A 17,051-nucleotide genomic window follows, 5' to 3' on the forward strand; every position below is an offset into this window, starting at 1 on the left:
CTCTGGTAAAACCTTTTGTGTTATAAAAAAAAAAATGGTATATAAAGGATTTTCTGACAAAAAAAAACAAAAACGTAAATTTCACCTCTACTTTGCTCTAAACTCCCGTGAAACACCTAAAGAATTCATAAACTTTCTAAATGCTGTTGTGAATACTTTGAGGGGTCTGGTTTCTAAAATGGGGTGTTTGATAGGGGTTTCTAATATATAGGTCCCTCAAAGCAACTTCAGAACTGAACTGTAACCTAAAAAAAAATAAAAATGAGGCAATACTTTGCTTCTTCCATTATACTGATAATGAGCCGTGCCCACCCTGAGATGACCCTAGTTTTGACCGTTTGTATAAACAGAGACCCCTATTAGACCGTTTCAGTGCCCGGTTTTCCCAAGCATACACCCACGAGAAGTGGATTTCCATTGATGTGTCCTTGGTATATTTTAAAGGGAGGCTTCAATTCCGCCAGTACCTGCCGGGTAAGAGGGCAAGGTATGGCGTGAAGATGTATAAGCTGTGTGAGAGTGCATCAGGGTATCCCTACAAATGTAGGATATATGAAAGTACACCAGTATTCAGCCCCCAGAATGCTCCCCCCCCCCCTTACTGGGAGTTAATGCAAAAATTGATTGGTGCACACACTGCTGGACCAGGGTTACCACCTCTACCTGGATAATTTTTATACCAGCTTCCCACTTTTCAAGTGCCTCGCTTCCAGATGTATTGCGGCATGCGGCACTGCTAGAAGAAATCTGAGAGGCCTCCCTAAGACACTGCTTGGGCAAACACCCAGAAGGGGTGAGAGCAGGGCACAATCCAGCAGAAACATATTGTGTGTCAGACAAGAGAGATGTCCTTGTATTGACAACAATACATGGCCACACCAGTACCCATGTTCCTGTACGAGGTACCAGTACAGAGACCCCCAAACCAGACTGCATCCTGGACTACAATAGGTACATGGGAGGGGTGCACTTGTCAGATCAAGCCCTGAAGCCCTACAGCGCCATGCGGTGTGGTATAAGAAGCTGGCCGTACACATCATACAGATGGCATTATACAATGCGTACGTGCTACGTCGATGTACAGGCCAGAGGGGAACTTTCCTGGAGTTTCAAGAGGTGGTTATCAAGAACCTAATCTTTTGGGACCAGGAAAGGGGGGGGGGGGGCTCCCAGTACTTCTGGAAGCGAGGCCACACGCATCGTACCAGGGCAACACTTTCCAGGAGAAGTTCCCGAAACTGGCAAGAAGGGAAAAAGTCAAAAGAGGTGCAAAGTCTGCTATAAGAGGGGAATAAGGAAGGACACAATATATCAATGTGACACGTTTCCTCAAAAACTAAGGCTCTGTATGAAAGAGTGTTTTAAAATGTACCATACATCCCTTGATTTTAATCTACCCCAGTTTTACTTACCCTGATGCACTCCACACAGCTTATCCCCCAATACCCAGCCACATGTAGGGTATTGCCATACCCGTGAGAACTCACATTACAGTTTATGGGGTGTATGTCTCCGGTCAAAATGCTCACTACACCTCTACATGAATGCCTTAAGGGGTGTAGTTTTAAAATGGGGTCACTTCTCAGGGGTTTCAACTGTACTGGTACTTCAGGGCAGAGGTGTAGCTAGGTTCTCCAGCACCCGGGGCAAAGGTTCAGTTTGGCGCCCCCCCCCCAACCTCTTTCCCGACATCTCCTTCCCCCTCGCCGTGTTTGTTTTCTCTACCAATCGACGTGTTGTTTATTTTTATGTAACGCGAGCATAATATTATTTGTACATTTCACAAGCAATACGGTTCTATACACAACACCAGAACCAAGCTCACTACATATATACAACACCAGCACAAATACTGCTCAATTTAGTGCAACCCCTGCCGTATAGGTTTGTACGGCGTAAAACTACAGCTCCCAGCATGGCCCGAACAATGGTAAGGATATGCTGGGAGATGCCGTTTCACAAAAAATAAATCCTATCATAATCATACCACCATCATCTCGCTGCAGAACATACAGTGACTACAGTGCTGATTAGAGGTAGAGTGAACATTTACATTAAGTGACTCACCGGTGACGTCTCAGATTCTAGTTCTTTCTCTCCATCCGGTCCAGACCTCTATGATGACTTCACCCGGTCACAGCCCATTTCTGCAGTTTGCCGCTCAGATGTCTTCAGCTTCTCACTTTTCCAACATTTCTGCACCTATAAATAAATATAAAGTTATCATTATACCACACACTACGCCCCTAAATATAATAGCGCCAAACACTTCACCTCTAATTATAATAGCACCATACACTGCACCTCTAATTATAATAGCACCATACACCATGTCCCCCACACACACACACTGTGCCCCCTGTACATAGTGTCTGCCATAGAGCCCCCTGTAGATAGTGCCTGCCATAGAGCCCCCTGTAGATAGTGCCTGCCATAGAGCCCCCTGTAGATAGTGCCCCCATATAGACCACCCCTGTATATAGTGTCCCACAAATAACTCCCCCTATAGTGCTCTACAGATAGCCCACCCCTGTATATAGCCCCCCTGTAGATATAGCCCACCCCTATATATAGAGCTCTACAGATAGCCCAACCATGTATGTAGCCCCCCTGTAGATATAGCCCACCCCTGTATATAGTGCTCAACATATAGTCCACCCCTGTATATAGTGTTTCACAGATAGCCCAACCTGTATATAGTCCCCCCTTGTACATATAGTCCACCCCTGTATATAGTGCTCCACTAGATAGTCCACCCCTGTATATTGTGCTCCAAAGATAGCCCACCCCTGTATATACTATATACAAGGGCGGGCTACCTGTGGAGCACTATATACAGGGGTGGACTATATGTACAAGGGGGCTATATACAGGGGTGGGCTTTCTGTGGAGAACTATAGGGGGAGCTATTTGTGGGATACTATATACAGGGGTGGGCTATATCTACAGGGGGACTATATACAGGGGTGCGCTATATCTACAGGGGGACTATATACAGGGGTGGGCTATCTACAGGGGGACCATATCTATAGGGGGACCATATCTACAGGGCTGGGCTATACACAGGGCTGGGATATACACAGGGGGGGCTATATCTACAGGGGTGGGCTATACACAGGGGGGCTATATACAGGGGTGGGCTATATACAGGGGGAATATATCTACAGGGGGCTATATCTACAGGGCTGGGCTATATCTACAGGGCGACTATATCTACAGGAGGGGCTATATACTGGGGTGGGCTATCTATGGAGCACCATATACAGGGGTGGGCTATATCTACAGGCGGCTATATACTATATAGCCCACCCCTGTATATGGTGCTCTATAGACAGCCCACTCCAGTATATAGCCTCCCTGTAGATATAGTCCCCCTGTAGATATAGTCCCCCTGTATATAGCCCAGCCCTGTAGATATAGTCCCCCTGTATATAGCCCAGCAGATATAGTCCCCCTGTATATAGCCCAGCCCTGTAGATATAGTCCCCCTGTATATAGCCCAACCCTGTAGATATAGTCCAGCAGATATAGTCCCCCTGTATATAGCCCAGCCCTGTAGATATAGTCCCCCTGTATATAGCCCAGCCCTGTAGATAGTCCCCCTGTATATAGCCCAGCCTTGTAGATATAGTCCCCCTGTATATAGCCCAGCCCTGTAGATATAGTCCCCCTGTATATAGCCCAGCCCTGTAGATATAGTCCCCCTGTATATAGCCCAGCCCTGTAGATATAGTCCCCCTGTATATAGCCCAGCCCTGTAGATATAGTCCCCCTGTAGATAGACACCCCCCGTAGATAAAGTCCCCCGTGTAGACAAAGTCCCCCCCGTAGACAAAGTCCCCCCTGCAGATACAGCCACACTTCTATTACAATTTAAAAATATAAAAAATAAATTTCAAACTCACCTTATTCCCGCTCCCACGTCGTCCGGCAGCCATGGAGACCTGCTCTCTTCTGCGCAGGTCTCCAGGGGGTTGAACGCAGCGTCTATGAAAGGCGTTGATTGGCTGGGCAGGATGACTTTCCCTGTCAGTCAGTCAGCGCCTTTCATCGACGGAAGCGTCACTGGTACAAAAGGTACCAGTCGCTTCACTCGTGGAAAGGCGCTGAATGGCCGGGCACGGAACGTGCCCGGTCATTCATTGCTTCTAATTGTACCTGTGTCCTTGCGACACAGGTACAATTATAGTGCAGGAGGAGGTGGCGCTGGCGCCCCCTCTGAACTGCGCCCAAGACACATGCCCCGCCTGCCTACCCCTAGCTACGCCCCTGCCTCAGGGGCTTCTGCATACATGACTTCGCACCAGAAAATCCCCAGTAGGCCAAATGGTGGTCCTTTCCTTCTAAGCCCTCCCATGGGCCCAAACGGCAGTTTATCACCACAAATGGGGTATTGCTGCACTCAGGACAAATTGGGCAACAAAATGGGGTATTTTGTTCCCTGTGAAAATAAGACATTTTGATCAGAAATGACATCTTATTGGAAAAAATTACATTTTTTTAATTTCACAGCCCAATTCAAATACGTGCTGTGAAAAAAACTGTGCGGTCAAAATGGTAACAACAACCATAAATCAATTCCTTGAGGGGTGTAGTTTCCAAAAAGGGGTCACTTCTAGCGGGTTTCCATTGCTTTGATACCTCTGGTGCTCTGCAAATGCGACATGGCAACCGAAAACCAATCCAGCAAAATCTGGACTCCAAAGAACAAATAGCGCTCCTTTCCTTCTGAGCCCTCCCATGGGGCCAAACAGCAGTTTATCACCACAAATGGGGTATTGCTGCACTCAGGACAAATTGGGCAACAAAATGGAGTATTTTATTTCTTGTGAAAATAAGAAATTATGAGCTAAAACTACATATTATTGGAAAAACATATATTTTGCTTAATTCCCAACCCAATTCAAATAAGTTCTGTGAAGAAACTATGGGGTCTAAATGGTCAAATTACCCATAAATGAATTCCTTGAGGGGTGTAGTTTCCAAAATGGGGTCACTTCTTGTGGGTTTCCATTGCTTTGATACCTCTGGGACTTTGCAAATGTGACATGGCACCTGAAAACCAATCCAGCAAAATCTGAACTCCAAAGAACACACAGCGCTCCTTCCCTTCTGAGGCCTTCCATGGGCCCAAACGGTAGTTTATCGCCACAAATGGTGTATTGCTGCACTCAGGAGAAATTGGGCAACAAAATTGGGTATTTTGTTTACTGTGAAAATAGGAAATGTTGATGAAAAATGACATTTTATTGGAAAAAATGTCATTTTTGTAATTTCACAGCCCAATTCAAATACGTGCCGTGTAAAAACTGTGGGGTCAAAATGGTAACAACAACCATAAATTATGTCCTTGAGGGGTGTCGTTTCTGAAATGGGGTCACTTTTGGGGGATTCCTGCTGTTTTAGCACCTCAACACCTCTTCAAACCTGGCATGCTGCCTAAAATATATTCTAATAAAGAAGTGGCCTCAAAATGCACTAGGTGTTTCTTTGCTTTTGGAGCTTGTGTTTTAGTCCACAAGCACACTAGAGCCACATGTGGGACATTTCTAAAAACTGCAGAATCTGGACAATACATATTTAGTAGTGTTTCTCTGGTAAAACCTTCTGTGTTACAAAAAACAAAAATTAATACAATTGAAATTCAGCAAGAAAAATGAAATTTGCAAATTTCACCTCCACTTTGCTTTAAGTCCTGTGAAATGCCTAAAGGGTTAAATAAACTTTCTAAATGCTGTTTTGAATACTTTGAGGGGTCTAGTTTTCAAAATGGGGTGTTATATGGGGGTTTCTAATACATAGGCCCCTCAAAGCCACTTCGGAACCGAACAGGTACCTTAAAAAAAAGGCTTTTGAAATTTTCTTAAAAATATGAGAAATTCTTGTTTATGTTCTAAGCCTTGTAAGGTCCAAGAAAAAAAAAAGAATGTTCAAAAAATGAGGCCAATCTAAAGTAGACATATGGGAAATGTGAACTAGTAACTATTTTGGGTGGTATAAGCATCTGTTTTACAAGCAAATGTATTTAAATTCTGAAAAATGCTATTTTTTATAAATTTTCTCAACATTTTGCAATTTTTCACCAATAAACACTGAATATACTGTCACGGACACTGGGTTTGTGGACCCACTAGGCCGCTCTGCCGTAGCGGGGAGGCAGCTGACCAGGTCACAGTCTATGTGAAAGTAAAATGGCAGACAGTAATGCTTAGGTACCTGAAATAGTCCGGGCGGTGGCTGTGGCTTCAGCGCGGATGGAGGCGGGTGCGGCAAGTGGCGCCAGACGTGGCGGGCAGTATCCGATGAGCGGTGGACACTTGACGTGGCAGATGGCACTTGACGTGGCAGATGGCACTTGACGTGGCAGAAGACACTTGACGTGGCAGATGGCACTTGACGTGGCAGATGGCACTTGACGTGGCAGAAGACACTTGACGGGGCACATGGCACTTGACGTGGCAGATGGCACTTGACGTGGCAGATGGCACTTGACGTGGCAGATGGCACTTGACGTGGCAGAAGACACTTGACGTGGCAGATGGCACTTGACGTGGCAGATGGCACTTGACGTGGCAGAAGACACTTGACGTGGCAGAAGACACTTGAACGCGGGTAGGCACAGGAACAATACGGAATACAGGAACGGTAACAGGGCACGGGTAACAGCTGGAACGGGAGACACTAAGGGACCATTTGCGAGACAGACTGGGAAAGACTAACAATGCTCAGGCAAGGATTAGAAGGCCAGGGGCCTTCTTATAGACCAGGAAATCATGGCAGTTGATAATGATGATTTCCTAATTGCGCGCGCTGGCCCTTTAAGACCGGGCGGGAGCGTGCGCGTGCACCCTACGGGACCCAGCCTGACGGAGCGGAAGTGAGCGCTGGCATCTCCTAGGAGGGAGACGGAGGCCAGCGCTCACAGATCCATGGCTGCGGGTGTCGGGAGGTGAGTAAACCCGACGGCCCGCGGCCATGGGCCTCCTACCCTCTTGCGGTCCAGGATCTCCTTTACCTCGAATACATCAGAAGGGCCGCTGGGAGCAACTGTGGAACTAGAGGTCTTGCTGTAGCGATTCAGGACCACTGGTTTCAGGAGGGACACATGGAAGGAGTTAGGGATTCTGAGGGTAGGAGGCAGCCGCAGCTTATAGGAAACAGGGTTAATTTGTTGCAGGATCTCGAAAGGACCAAGGAACCTGGGAGCGAACTTGTATGAAGGCACCCTCAAGCGAATGTTCCGAGAGGACAGCCAGACTTTAGTCCCAGGAAGATACTGAGGCGGCTCTCTTCTCCTGGTATCTGCCTTACGCTTCATGCGATCTACCGCCAGAAAAATAGAGGACCGAGTCTGTTGCCAGATTTGCAGGAAGTCCCCATATGCAGATTTGGCACCGGGTACCTGAGATGAAGTCGACACTGGAAGAGGAACTCTGGGATGTTGACTGTACACGATGTGAAACGGAGGGGAAGTGGTGGACTCACTTGTGTGGTTATTATATGAAAACTCGGCCCATGGAAGAAGCTGTACCCAGTTATCGTGCTGTGAAGAGATGAAGTGGCGGAGATAATTTTCCATGATCTGGTTGATCCTCGCAACTTGCCCATTGGACTGGGGGTGATAGGCAGAGGAAAAGTCCAAACTCACATCCAGGAGTTTACAGAGGGCTCTCCAGAACTTGGAGGTAAACTGAACCCCCCGATCGGACACAATGTGAAGAGGTAAGCCATGCAAGCGGAAGATGTGCTGAATGAAGAAACTTGCCAGTCGAGGAGCAGAGGGTAGGCCAGTCAGCGGGATAAAATGTGCCATCTTAGAGAACCGGTCCACCACCACCCAGATGGTGTTGCATCCTGCTGAGAGAGGACGGTCCGTGACGAAGTCCATAGTGATGTGCTGCCAGGGGGCACTGGGTACAGGCAGAGGTTGAAGCAGGCCGGCAGGCTTGCTGTGAGTCAGTTTGTTAGAGGCACACACCGTGCAAGCAGAGACAAAGTCCAGAACATCCTTAGGTAGCGTGGGCCACCAGAAGTGACGAGCGATCAGGTCTTGGGTTTTACTGACACCGGTGTGCCCAGCCAGTTTAGAACTGTGTCCCCAGCGGAGAATTCTTTTTCTGTCTGCCAACCGAACAAAAGTTCTCCCTGGAGGGATATTTCTAAGCTGCAGAGGATTGGCGGTGACAACGCAGGATGGGTCTATGATTGTCTGAAGGGACTCCACCGTGTCTTCCGTTTCAAATGATCTGGACAGGGCATCGGCCCTCACGTTCTTGTCAGCAGGACGGTAGTGGAGCAGAAATTGGAAACGGGTGAAGAACAGTGACCACCTGGCTTGACGAGGATTCAGTCTTTGAGCGGACTGAAGGTAAGTGAGTTTCTTGTGGTCGGTGAAGATCAGGATGGGGTGAGCATCGCCCTCCAGAAGATGTTTCCACTCCTCCAGAGCCAATTTGATAGCCAGTAGCTCCCGATCTCCAATGGAATAATTCCGCTCAGCAGAGGAAAACAGTCTTGAGTAGTAGCCACATACTACTGCCTTTCCTTTGGAGCTCCTCTGGAACAGAAGTGCGCCTGCACCAACAGAGGAAGCGTCCACTTCCAGTCAGAACTGCAGAGATACGTCAGGGTGATGGAGGATCAAAGCTGAAGTGAAGGCTTTCTTGAGGCTAATGAATGCGGACTCTGCCTCTGGATTCCATACCTTGGCGTTCACACCCTTCTTGGTAAGGGTAGGGATGGGGCCGTCAGAGAAGAAAAGTTCGGAATAAACTGGCTGTAGAAATTGGCGAAACCCAGGAACCGCTCTATGGCCCTTAGGCCTTGAGGACGTGGCCATTCCAGGACAGACTTTAACTTCTCAGGGTCCATCTTAAGGCCTTGATCCGAGATGACATAGCCCAGGAAGGACAAAGACCTCTTTTCAAAGGTGCATTTCTCTAATTTGGCATACAAGCGATTCTCTCTTAGTCGCAGAAGAACTTGACGAACATGCCTCCGATGGGTCATCAGATCTGGGGAGAAAATGAGAATATCATCGAGATAGACTACAACACACGTATAGAGGAGATCTCGGAAGATGTCATTAACGAACTCCTGAAATACTGCGGGAGCGTTACACAGTCCGAAGCGCATCACTAGGTATTCGTAGTGCCCATCGCGGGTGTTAAATGCCGTCTTCCATTCGTCACCCCGACGAATCCGGATTAGATTATAGGCCCCCCGCAGATCTAGCTTGGAAAAAATTTTGGCTCCTCGTATGCGATCAAACAGCTCGGAGGTGAGAGGCAACGGGTATTTGTTCTTGACCGTGATCTGATTGAGACCACGGTGGTCAATGCAGGGTCGGAGAGATCCATCTTTCTTTTTAACGAAGAAGAATCCTGCCCCGGCCGGGGAGGAAGATTTTCGAATAAAACCCCTCTCCAAGTTCTCCTTGATATAGGCTGACATCGATAAAGTCTCTGGCAAGGAGAGAGGATATACTCGTCCACTGGGAAGAGAAGCATTGGGAACCAGTTCAATGGGACGGTCATAATTCCGATGTGGAGGCAACGTCTCAGCCTCTCGTTTGCAGAAGACATCCGCAAAACTGGCATACTGAGAAGGTAGATCGGAGAGTGACTGAGGCAGAGAGGGCACAACAGGACGGACTTGTGATAGGCAATGGCTATGGCATCTGGAACCCCATTGAAGAACTTCTCCAGAACTCCAGTCGAGTGTCGGGGCGTGTAGACGGAGCCATGGCAGACGCAGCAGGATAGGATTGATAGCCTTGGGTAGTACCAGGAAGGAGATCTGTTCTGAGTGAAGAGCTCCGACCCGTAGTGTCAACGGCTCAGTGATGAGCATGATCGGATCAGCAACGGTAGACCATTCATAGAGGCAACTGCCAGGGGTCTCTCCAGACGGACTGTGGGTAGTTGAAACCGATCCACTAGATCTTGGTGGATAAAATTAGCAGCCGCTCCAGAGTCAAGATAGGCGGAGGAAGGATGTGATGCCTGTCCGGTGACGATGGCCACAGGTATCGATAATTTGGAAGAGGTTTTAACGTTTGGAGACGTTCCACCTAGAGTTGCCTCTCCAAACAACCCTAGGTACTGGAGTTTCCCGGTTTCTGTGGGCATTGGCGCACAAAATGACCCTTGAGGCCGCAATACATACAAAGTCCAGAGGAGCGTCTGCGCTGCTTCTCCTGTTCAGATAACCGGACTCTGTCTACCTGCATGGGTTCCTCAGGTAGCGCACTAGGAGTGGGCAATAGTGGTCTCTGGGCAGAGGGTGCTGGTCTGTGGGCCCGGCTCTCCTGACGAACCTCTTGAGAGCGCTCCCGGATTCTTATATCAACCCGGGTGGCTAACAGGATGAGGGCATCCAAGGTAGGAGGAAGGTCGCGGGCTGCCAGTTCGTCCTTGATGTGAGAGGACAGTCCCTGCCAGAAGGTCGCCACCAGTGCCTCATTGTTCCATGCCAGCTCAGCTGCTAGGGTACGGAAGGAGATCGCATACTCCCCTACTGTGGAGCCTTCTTGCTTGAGGGTCAGCAGAGTGGCTGCGGCAGAGGATGTTCGACCCGGCTCCTCGAACACGGCACGAAAGGACTGCAGGAACAAGGCTAGGTCCGAGGATACAGGTCCTTGTTGCTCCAAGATTGGGTTCGCCCATGCGAGGGCCTTGCCAGCGAGGAGGGAGATAATGAACGCTACTTTGGCCTCCTCGGAGGGGAAGAGATGAGGCCGTAGCCTAAAATGCACCGTGCATTGATTGAGAAATCCTCTGCATGCTCTGGGGTCACCGTCGTAGCGAGGAGGAAGAGGCAGAGGAACTGAGGATCCGGAACAAACAGGGGGAGCAACAGGCAGTGGCACGGCAACAGCCTCAGGAGGAAGAACCGGGGGTGGAACCGCGAGTAGATCCAGGCGGACCAGAATAGAATTCACCGCCTTAAGGAGTTGATCCTGACATGTGCGTAGGTCATGCATCTCTGTCTGAATCTTCTGTACTGGGGTCTTGGGCTGGCCAGCGGGTTCCATGGCCTGAGCGTACTGTCACGGACACTGGGTTTGTGGACCCACTAGGCCGCTCCGCCGTAGCGGGGAGGCAGCTGACCAGGTCACAGTCTATGTGAAAGTAAAATGGCAGACAGTAATGCTTAGGTACCTGAAATAGTCCGGGCGGTGGCTGTGGCTTCAGCACGGATGGAGGCAGGTGCGGCAAGTGGCGCCAGACGTGGCGGGCAGTATCCGATGAGCGGTAGACACTTGACGTGGCAGATGGCACTTGACGTGGCAGATGGCACTTGACGTGGCAGAAGACACTTGACGTGGCAGATGGCACTTGACGTGGCAGAAGACACTTGAACGCGGGTAGGCACAGGAACAATACGGAATACAGGAACGGTAACAGGGCACGGGTAACAGCTGGAACGGGAGACACTAAGGGACCATTTGTGAGACAGACTGGGAAAGACTAACAATGCTCAGAGAAGGATTAGAAGGCCAGGGGCCTTCTTATAGACCAGGAAATCATGGCAGTTGATAATGATTTCCTAATTGCGTGCGCTGGCCCTTTAAGACCGGGCGCGAGCGTGCGCGCGCACCCTACGGGACCCAGCCGGAGCGGAAGTGAGCGCTGGCATCTCCTAGGAGGGAGACGGAGGCCAGCGCTCACAGATCCGTGGCTGCGGGCGTCGGGAGGTGAGTAAACCCGACGGCCCGCGGCCATGGGCGCTACATATATCATCCAAATTTCACCACTAACATAAAGCCCATTGTCTCACAAGAAAACAAATCTCAGAATCGCTTGGATAGGTTTAAGCATTCCGACGTTATTACCACATAAAGTGAAATATGTCAGATTTGAAAAATGGGCTCTGATGCTTAAGGCCCAAACTAGTCTGCGTCCTTAAGGGGTTAAGGTATTTATCTAGGGCTGTAGTGAGTATTTTGACCCCACAGTTTTTTGCTAACTTTAATGCATAGCAGGTGAAAAGAAATATATGAGAATGAAGAAACACACGCCTAAATCTATCACCCTGTTTCTCCTGTTTTCAAAAATACCACTATTGTTGCCCTAATGCGTTGCCTGGACACGCGGCAGGGCCCAAAAGGAAGGGAGCATCCAGAGGCTTTTGCTTGAAAATGTTTTAGGCCTCACTGTACATTTGGAGAGGCTTTGAGCTGCCAGAACGATAGAAACTCCCCATAAGCGACCCCATTTAGAAAACTAGACCCCTTAAGGTATTTATCTAGGGGTGTATTGAGTATTTTGACCCCACAGTTTTTGCTAAATTTAATGCATAGCAGGTAAAAAAAAAAATACTTTTTCCATAAAAGTATCACTTTGAAGACCAATTTCTTTGTAAAGCGAACATGAGAATGAAGAAACACACCCCAAAATCTGTCACCCTGTTTCTCCTGTTTTCAAAAATACCGCCATTGTGGTCCTAATGCGTTGCCTGGACACGCGGCAGGGCCCAAAAGGAAGGGAGAAACCGGAGGCTTTCAGGACTCATATTTTGCTTGAAAATGTTTTAGGCCCCACTGTACATCTGGAGAGGCTTTGAGCTGCCAGAACGATAGAAACTCCCCATAAACTACCACATTTAGAAAACTAGACCCCTTAAGGTATTTATCTAGGGGTGTAGTGAGTATTTTGACCCCACAGTTTTTTGCTAAATTTAGTGCATAGCAGGTGAAAAAAAAATTTTACTTTTTTCATAAAAGTATCACTTTGAAGACCGATTTCTTTGTAAAGTGAACATGAAAATGAGCAAACACCCCAAAATCTATCAACCTGTTTCTCCTGTGTTTAAAAATACCCCCATTGTAGCCCTAATGTGCTGCCTGGACACACGGCAGGGTCCAAAACGAACAGAGCACCTGGTAGCTTTCAGGACACCAATTTTGCTTGAAAATGGAGAGGCTTTTTAACTGACAAAACGATAGAAACCCCCCAAGAAATGACCCATTCTTAAAACTACACACCTTAAGCTATTCAGGAGTGTAGTGAGCATGCTGACCACTATGCTCTCATAAGGGAGGCATGTCCTGAAATATGCATTTGCCTGTTTGACTATGTCTTGCTAACAAAGCAATTGTCCCACATTTGTGTCATTCTGATGCCGTTGTGAACAGCATTCTAGTCTGATATATAATAAATTATAGTGGGAAAAATCAAGTGTTCTGGAGTGAAAGGCAATATATTTAAAAAAAAATGGAGGAAAACGTATCCAACTATGTGGCAAACTCGAGTTTGTTCACGAGATAAAAAACACCCGTAGGGCTATGATGACATCTTATTTTTTATAGTGACTGGTCATACAACGTCTCTTTAGCCTCATCAATCCCTATATAAGGGACGAACGTGCCAAGCGACGCGGTACACCATAACAGACCCCTGCCCGGCAAGGTAGGAACCGCTATGCATACAACAACCAATCACCTACAGAATATATAAAGGGACAGTGTCCAAAACCATCTATAGGAACAGTAAAGGATCACTAGTCCCCAAAATAATGTCAGTATTGCCAGAAGTATTGTTGGGTGTAAGAGATCCTGTAAAACTGTAGTAAAGCCCATGGTGTATTGATATGGAACAGCTCGATTATTAGAGATCCTCCAAATAAAAAAAATATGCCCATTTCACGATACAGTAAAACAAATTGAGCTTTGTGCGGCAGGACATAGTCATTACAGGTCATCTTACATATTGAAAAAAAAAAAAGATATGCCATTTCAGTGACAACATAGGGTCACATTTTGAAAGCTATACCCCTTATGCTTTTTATCTTGGTATGTAGTGAGCATTTAGACCCTTCAAATATTGAGGCCTTAATATTTAGTGTGCCTTTTCTCCTGTGCTTCAAGATATTCATCTAGGGGTATAATGGAAATTTTTAGTTCTATTTAGTGGTTTTACTGGGATGTCAGGATTGCACATCAGAACTCAGAATTGAAGGAGTGCCAGGAGGTTTTTAGGGCCCACTTTTTAATCGTAAGATTTTTATGCAGCACGGGTGCCAGAACATTTAGAAAATTCATAAAATGCCTCCTTGAATAAAATTGAAACATTCATCTAAGGGTATAATGGGAATTTTTCATTTTATTTGTTCGTTTTTTTTTTTTAAATGTCAATTGGTATAAAATGGGAAATAAAATAAATTTTAGAAAGTAAATAGCCAGGCGATAGGTAAAGGCAGGAAGAAAAGGGACTTAATTAAAAATCAACAGAGGTGTGGTATATTCGAAAGCACTCTCCAATGCAGAGGCCCAGTTTAGAGGAGCAGGTCTCACAGGAGTGAGTGGTGTCTTTCCTAATGCCCCTCATCGAGCACACTCGACACCTTCTTTGGGGCCTCCTTTTCTTTACAGTGGGGGGAAGTACGCCAGGGAAATGCTGCCCATGAACAATTCTTGAGCCCACTATTCCAGAAGCACTGCTGCTTCCACTGCCGCCCTCCCCTGGTCTACAAAAATCAAAGTTTTAATAATTTTTTCTTGAAAATCAAGAAAAGTCCCCCTATGGCCTGCACTTTTATACAGAACAAGCAAATTAAATAGTGCCACTTGTGTCAGGTATACGGCCAATTTTTTATACCAGGTTCTTGATTTTCTGAGGGCATTGTAGGGCTGCACAACCTGGTCCGAAAGATTCACCCCTCCCATGAACTGGTTGTAGTCCTGGATACACAAAGGCTTGATGGTGTGCTCTGTGGTTCCTCGCACTGGGACAGGGCTGGATCAGGCTGCATGGAGAGTGGTCAATACAAGGACATCAAGCTTGTCCCTGTATTTGACCAGCAGCAAATTGTCGCTGCAAACAGCCCTGCTTTCCCCTCGGCGCACTGTATGATCTACAAAGTCCTTGGGGAGACCCTTTTGGTTTCTCCTAATTGTTCCGCATGCTGCCGTTCCTCTAGCAGCAAGGCACTTCAAAAGGGGACACTATTATAAAAGTTGTCAATATATAGATGGTATCCCTGGTCTGGTAAGGGGTGCAGCAAATCCCATACTATCTTTCCACTTATTCCTAGGACAGGGGGACAGTCTGGGAGCTCTATTGCAGAGTCTTTTCCCTCATAGATTCTGAATTTAAAGTGTATCCGGACACGCTTTCACACACGCCATACCTAGACCTTTTGTTGGGTAGGTACTGGCGGAAGTGTAGCCTGCCCTTGAAATGCACCAAGGATTCGTCCACTGCAATGCATTTTTGTGGGATGTAAATCTCTCTAAATTTGGAATTGTAGTGGTTCACTACAGGTCTAATTTTAAACAGTCTGTCAAAACTGGGGTCATTTGTGGGTGGGCGTTCCTCATTGTTGTTGTAATGCAGGAACCGTAGCAGGATCTCGAAACGAGCCCTAGGCATGGTGAGGCGGTAAAGTGGGCAATGGTGTAGCATATCAGTGCTCCAATAGGAGTGAATAGTGGGCTTTCTTGTAATGCCAATGTTAAGTAGTAGGCCCCAAAATTTCTGTATTTCATTTGCGTTGGTAGGGGTCCATTTTTGTAGCCTGGCATAATAACTGTTGGGATTGTGGGCAATAAATTGTGCATCAATATTTATCTGCTGTACCATAAGACAAATGAATTCATCAGAGAAAAATATTTAAAAAAAAATCTATCTCTCTAAATCCAGTAGTATCCATGTTGGTGCCTGGGGTGGCAATAAAATTCAGGCACCTGGGGCATATAATTATCAGGGGCAATCCACGCAGGGGCATCTGAACCTGGTTGTGCTTGCGCACTAGCCCTAGGACGTCTACGGGGGGCGGGGGGGGGGGGGGGGTTCATCACTAGATGTGTCACTTGAGGATGACGACATCAAAAATGTCCCCTCATCTCCACTGTCAGACTCTGACTCTGTGCCGAATAAGGCGTATGCTTCTTCAGCAGTGAACACCCGCTTTGTCATTGTAACTAATAACGTCATTTTTAACTCCCTGAATCTCTAACCCTAATTAGCCCTACCCTAACGCTAAATTATTTTTAACTCGCCCTGACAGTACCTAACCTTACACCATGTACACTCTAATAAGCTATTCTGATACTATCCCTAACTAATTTACTATCCCTGTCACTCACTAACAAGCTTTTTTTTATAGGTTTTTTTAATATATATTTTTAGTTTTTTTACAAGAATAAAAAAACACAGAAAAACACACCAAAGGGGTTTCACATGCAGTCCGGCTGACTGAACTGATTCAGTGATGTCTGTCACTAGGCAACAGAGAATACTGATGGGGTGAAGGGACACACTGGGGTGCTGATGGGGCACACAGGGGTGCTGATGTGGCACACTGGGGTGCTGATGGGGCTCACTGGGGTGCTGATGGGGCACCAGGATGTGCTGATGGGGCACAGGGATGTGCTGATGGGGCACAGGATGGGGCACAGGAGGTGACTGACTAGCACAGGGGGTGACTGGTCAGCACAGTGGGTGACTGGTCAGCACAGGGGGTGACTGATCAGGCTGTGGGGGTATATTTCATTCACAAACTAATTTAGAATCCGTCTCTGATCTCCTCTCAAAACCAACAGAGGAGATCAGAGCCCGAGACTATAGAAAAACAAGTCCTGCCTACGTCACTCCACTGATTTGTCTGTCTTGACTGACAAACCAATCACAGCGATCGCCGACAGGGGACCACTGTGATTGGTCCCCTGTCGGCTAGCTCTGTTGCTAAGCTGTCTCGGGCAGCAGTTTTTAGTGAACTGTCACCTCGTCCCGCGGCGCTGTGACAGTTTAACTGCATCACGTACATGCACGTGTGAATGCGCTAATCAGCCGCATTCCCCGACATGCTTGTACGTGAAAATGCGGGAAGGGGTTAAGGCCACAATACAGACACAGACCTGAACAGCGTCTGTGCTGTTTCTCCTGCTCTGACAATTTGATTCTGTCTACCTGCATAGGTTCTTCAGGTAGAGCAACAGGAGGAGGCAATAGTGGTCTCTGGAATGTGGGTGCCAGTCTGTGGAAACGTCTTTCCCGCCGAACCTCTTGAGCATGTTCCTGGATCCTCATGTCGACCTGGGTAGCCAC

Source organism: Rhinoderma darwinii, chromosome 1 (assembly GCF_050947455.1).
Source record: "Rhinoderma darwinii isolate aRhiDar2 chromosome 1, aRhiDar2.hap1, whole genome shotgun sequence".
NCBI lineage: Eukaryota > Metazoa > Chordata > Amphibia > Anura > Rhinodermatidae > Rhinoderma > Rhinoderma darwinii.